The sequence below is a fragment of the Carassius gibelio genome, chromosome A22 (genome assembly GCF_023724105.1).
Source record: "Carassius gibelio isolate Cgi1373 ecotype wild population from Czech Republic chromosome A22, carGib1.2-hapl.c, whole genome shotgun sequence".
Lineage (NCBI taxonomy): Eukaryota > Metazoa > Chordata > Actinopteri > Cypriniformes > Cyprinidae > Carassius > Carassius gibelio.
The window spans coordinates 13,993,403-13,999,611 of record NC_068392.1 but is presented as its reverse complement, the minus strand read 5'-3'; the positions used below and the strand labels follow the sequence as shown (position 1 = coordinate 13,999,611).

The following is a 6,209-nucleotide window of genomic DNA, read 5'->3' as shown; positions in this document are numbered from 1 at the left end:
GTAAATAACATAAGACAGCTGTGTATTTGTCTTCAGCTCTACACATTTCTGTCCAAGAAATAACATCAAAAGCAGAGCATTATGTATTATGTCACTGTTATAATCTGTTTTGTATATTAAAGTCCTGGTCAGCCTGGTTCTTAAGTACACATGTTCAGTCTCTCTCTTAGTTTGCAGAGGTGTATCATCTGATCTCATTGTTTGATGTTTCATTTTCACTACAGGATTGTGCTGCTGTGTCACCAGGATGTTGGAGTTAAAACACTGACACAAATAAGAAGAGCCCGATCCCATTTCTCTATAGATTTCTGCTGATACAGTTGAGGTCTCATGATCAAAAGCCTCATTGGACCCTCAAAGAGCCCCAGTGCATGTAAAGAGCCCATTATCATTTCTGTGGGACATTCTGAGCAGTTTTGCAAAGTTCTGTTCAGTCTGTTCTTCTTCTCATTAAGCGGCGGTCACTGTGTGTAAACAGTCATGTGCCAAAATTCAGCAGTTTCTACACACAAGGAAGAAGTAGACTAGGTTGAGTGCAGTGTCAGCAACAACTTTATTGTGGGAGATAAAGATACTGTCTCAAACTGTGCAACTCGATTATTCAAAAACCCATGCAATACAACAGTTAGACAAACACAAGATACAAACATTCAGAAAGATGCTGCGGTAAATGAGAGCAATGAGAAAATTCACTACATTTTATGTATGTTTAATGTGTATATTGAATATTAGAATCCCTCTCTACTTTTGTGAATAAATACTTGAATATTTTGCATACTGATGCATAAAACTACAAGAACAATTCGCTGATGACTTAAATTCAAGTATATTCTCTCAAAACAAGTCTTATCTTTCTCAAATAAATTGATCTTATTTTAAGGATGTTTGATATTTTTTTAGAACTTTTTTTTAGAACATAAAAATACTGTTTGGGTGGCAAAGAGAAGAGTTCGGGACAGTGCATACAGGAGTATATTTGTGACTTCACAGGTAAGATCTGTTCGGATTGTTTTCATAAAACCCAGAAGAGGATTTGCATTTGAGACAGAATCTCAGAAAATGTAAATAAGTCATGTAGAGGATGCAAATCTGTTAAAGGTTAAAGACACATCTCATTATAGTTATTGTAGTGAATAATAATAGAGCTGAACTCACAGCAATTTGATGTATTTATTAACTTGTGTACTAAATAAAAGTATATACAATAAAAGAATATAACTACAAAGAATATGCTGCTGGTTTTCATTCAACATATAGATCATCTGTCAACAGCATTTGTGATGTGATATTTTAGACACTTTCTGGTTAAATCTTTTCTGTGTCTATTACTATTGCTAATAACATTAAATTCAGTCATACTGAACCTCTCTCACCTTGTCACAGTGTTGGACTAGATATCAAAATTCACACAAGTCAACTGCTTCAAAACATCATTCAGTAAAATCTGAAATTGAAGATACATGCCAATAAATATTATTTTCAATGAAGATGTGTGCATGTTTTTATTCAGAAAGGCTCTTAATTAATACTTATAATTACACTGATTTAATTTGATTGATAGTTAACATGATTGGTGGTAAACGTGTTCTGAAGAAGCACAGAAGAAACAGACTAAATGAAAACTCAAAGTAATGCAAAATATTATTTATTTTATCTCCATTTTACTTTTAATCACAGACCTAATCACAAGGAGTAAATGAGACTTATAGAAGATGCTGAAAAAATAATCACACTGAAAAATAAAGATCATTTGATAAGCTTTTAACACTTCAGATTTACCAGTGAACAATGAACATTAGCTGTTAACAAAATTATTTATTTCTTATTCAGTTGATGTAAATATACAGTACTATGCATGTGACAATTATCATAAAATAAGAAAAACTGTGAAACAAAACTGTTTAAGTTAATTTGATTTAGTTAATAGAAATAATTTTCCTTTTCACAAGTGTATAAAACTTTTAATAGTATATACATAACATCTTATCACAATTCTAATAGAGTCACATATTTAACAGCATCATTTTCTGAACTCACATCCCTGCTCTCATTGTGTCTCAGTACATTGTATAGTTTATCATCATTGTCAAGTACATCAATAATTCAGATCTTCCAGTGACGTCCTCATGCTGACCTGAAAGAGAGAAACAAAAGTCAAACATACAGCCTCACATTTATTTGCCATTCAAATTTCATTCATATTCATAACTTATAGTCATATTGGCATATAGGTTTGGCTTTGTGTGTTTCCATTGTGGTTATATTAATCAGATTGAACTCTTTGGCCCACATTAGTTGTAAATCTATTATTTATCATTGTTATCAATCCAACAAATACCTGGCACATAAATAAGAGCATTTTGTATTGTATGGATTATATTATTGTTGTATTGTGTTTCTGTATTAAATGGACGTAATGAATTTGAAGCCTGTTCTAATAGAGATCAGACTGGTTCTCAAATACATAGATATGTGTCATCTAATAGACCACATGCCTAACAATATATAATTTAATTAACATTCTGTCCTCCAAAACGTTTTTAAGCCAGCTGTTCTTCTGAAAGTCATTGTACAAGTAGGATGGTTGGTCAGTGTTGTTTGTCCCGCCCCTCGTCCATAGATTACACAGCTGGGTAAAAAGTAACAGTGATGAGCGCTTCATTTCTTTGGTTTTACCCAAAGTTGAACAGTTTTCAACTCTTAGCAAAAAAACTATATATTTTTTTTTTTTTTTTTTTTTGCATTTTTATTTTAAATGTCATTACAATTCAGTGCCATCAGTTTGTCAAAAAGAACACTGAACATCTTACCCACAATTTACACGTGGTAGGAAGCAGGTGTAAATTTATTTCGTACCAACTAAGATTTTGAAAATACAAACATTTTCATGAATTCTAACGTTTACATCAGAACGGCTTCATGAATGATTTACACTAAAACTCATTTAGCTTGTTTCATTAATGAGGTCCTTTGTCTGTATGTCCTCCTTTCCTACTATTTTCTCTAACCTCCTGACCTCTTCTTCTAGTGAAATTTTCCACTAGATCCCTGGTTTCAATCATTAAGTCAGCCATCTTATACAATATTGTTGAACACTTCCATCTCAGTAGAGTCACAACGGTTTAAGATGAATGCTGAGCAACAGAATTAGCTGGATTTCACCCTCCACGCACAGACAATACAAGTGAGGAAAGTTTCAAGTTCAAGATCTAGTAAAGCTAGAAGACTAACTAAATGCCATACAAATGTCTTGAATAGACACTCCATGTGCAAGTCCAAGAGGAGGCCATGGCTCTGGTGGAGTAGGCTCCACCTGCAATAGGGCATTCCTAGCCATGAGAGCTGTATAACAAAGAGATCAAATCTGTGTTCCAATGGGACAGTCTTTGCTAGATACTGGTAGTCCTTTTGAGTGGCTATTGAAGGACAAAAAGCTGCTCATCTGATCTGAATTGGGCAGATCGCTCAAAAGCATAGTTCATGCATGAGGCAGAGCATCTGATAAACTTCGGAATTCCCCATATTCAATCCTTCAGGGGGAAAATCTTCAGTGTGAGTTAGAGTGCTGTATATGAAATAAGTCAATGGGGTGGACAGTGAATGAACTGCTGCGTGTCGGCTTGCCACTTGGACGAGAACCTTGCTGCTTCAGAAAGGGTTACACTTTGGCCACAATGTCTTGGGTGTCACAGCTGCTCAGGTTTTCTGTGAGAGGAGGTGGATCTACAGTTTTGCCTGTTGGAACGTTGAGTGGAACATTGAGTTGAAGAGGTGAGTGATGAAGTTTTGTGTGAAGACAGCAGCTGACTTTAAGGAGGAAATACCATTCAATACACCTATAGCAGTTCAGAATGCATCTATTTTACATGCTTGAACATCATTGGCCATATTTACTTCACGTTTGATTATTTCGCAAAGAAAGTAGTGTCCCCATAGTGTCAGTTACTGAATCTTGAGAGACTTAGCAACTGTGTGAGCCTTATTTTTTACTTTAAAAATTAAATTAAAACTGTTTTTCAAAATAATAAAAAATAGATCTAATTAAAGAATGTCCTTATGTTATAACATTTACTTTCCATAACATTACCTTGTCGTGAAAATACAAAAAATGATAAATAAATAGTTAACACTCCTGCGATATTTCTGACAAAGAGCTCTTAATGACTTTTTATTTAATCAGAAAACAGCCAACTTCTGTGTTTGTTTGTTTTTTGTTTTAGTTTTTCCTTCAGTCGGGTGGTGCAGTTCCAGCATCTAAAAGGAATCTGGTAACCACCTAGACCCCCTGGTTTCTTATACTATTAAATTTGACATCTTTCTTATCCATCTCTTTCGCTATTTTTTGGAAACTCATGAAAACACAATCGTGATTTTGTTGTTGTTGAAGCAAACAGTTGGAACAAATGATAATTGTCATAGTTTCCTTTTTTTTCTGCAACAGTTCTCTATTTTTAACCCGTGGTTCTATGACGACTTCTGGCTACAGAAAACCCAGAAACGTGTTAAGGTTCAGAGTCTCACAATTTCATTGTTTTTGGACAAAGTTTTACTTTTTTACTTATATCGGGGTACAATGATCTTTGGGTAGGTTCATGATTCCTTAAAGAAAATTGTGTTTTCACAAAACGAGCTGTGCTTCCCACCGATTTGACTTCAGATCTGCCGCTATACAAACAAAAAGTGATCAGGTTCGCGCTCATATTTGCATTTGGCCTGGTTTGTTTTAGTTACTTACACTTAAGAAAAAGTAATATACTTCAAGTTTATTTTACTAAGTATACTTAAGTAAAGTTCAATATATATCAATATATATATATATATCAATATATATATATCAATATATATATATATATATATATATATATATATATATATATATATATATATATATATATATATCTCAAGTAAATATATATATATATATATATATGTTTTTTTTTTCCTTATCTTGACATATTTTAAGACTGATGCGACTTAAACTCAGGTGCGACTTATAGTCCGAAAAATACGGTACTTGCATTAACTGTCGTGTCTGTAACAGCCTATTTAGGAACCGTGGCAAACTGAAGGTTTAAAAAGTTTTAACAGACTCACTTTCTCTCATTTTTATGACTATATTGCAAGTTAAATGTTACCTTTAGCGGAATTTGTAGCACAGCTTTCAATGTTTCTTTCTTGTGCAGAATATTGGTAAGGCCTGTTGCCTCTCCAGTGTCAGCCTCTGAGAAGCATGTTTTTTCTGGCACCCAGAGTAACAAATAAGATTTCATTTTGAAAGCATGAAAGGCACGTTATGATTAATCATTTTCTCTTCCGCAGCTCATGCCACACTCACAGGTGCAGTGTGAATCAAGTATTACACTGTCTGTATTGTTATATTCTCATTGACAGAAATCAGTGTGCACTGTTTGTTCTTAATGCATAAAAATGAGATTTAGTTTTTCAGTTTCCACAAACATGTGAACAACGCACTTTTTTTTTGTTGGCTAAAATTTGATTAAGCAGCCATGTAAAGTTACTACATATCTCAGACGATAAACCATATTTGAGGTCGATGAATGTAAGGTGAGCATATGGATGTCCTGCCCAATGTACTATATTACCACATAAATCAGCCGTAAATGATTTATCCATCACGGACAGTGATTTTGCCACTTTGTCTGTATTTTCATGTGTATTTTTTTTTCTTACTGCAACTAAGCGTTTTGGTAATATGCAAATAAACAGCTTTTTAATTAGCAGAAAAATCATGGCTGATAGTAAGACATGCAAAGATAAAAGAAAATCAAACTGGAAGTGTGAACATATATTTATCAAAATTTGGATTTGGGATAACCTCCAAACCAAAATATTAGAAAAAAAAAACAAAAAAAAAACAATATATATATATATATATATATATATATATATATATATATATATATATATATATTTTTTTTTTTTTTTTTTTTTTTTTTTTTAGTGCTTTGTGAAATACTTAGAGCAAAAATGTAGGAGTCCTAAATTTAGGTCTTACATGCCCACTATTTTTAAGATTTTCTCCTAAATCTGCAAGTTATACAGTCTATGGTTGAGATACTTTTAGCCTTAATATGTTTTGTGAATACAGGCCCTGGGGTCTCTTTTATAAACGTTGCACAAAATGGCCATCTAAAATGCGTACACAATTTTCCACTCACATATTGGGATCTATAAAAAAATTAACTTGC

The 6,209-nt window shown here is 33.2% G+C and overlaps 1 long non-coding RNA gene across 3 annotated transcripts in view; it reads right to left on the bottom strand.

Moving 5' to 3' along the window:
• Positions 1 to 1,795: 1,795 nt before the first annotated feature.
• The window catches only part of LOC127943188 (uncharacterized), an 83,344-nt gene continuing 78,930 nt past the window's right edge, over positions 1,796 to 6,209 (bottom strand). For all 3 annotated transcript variants that reach the window (XR_008149591.1, XR_008149592.1, XR_008149590.1), the window contains one exon: positions 1,796 to 2,134. This is a non-coding gene — a long non-coding RNA (uncharacterized LOC127943188). The remainder of the gene's footprint in view (positions 2,135 to 6,209) is intronic.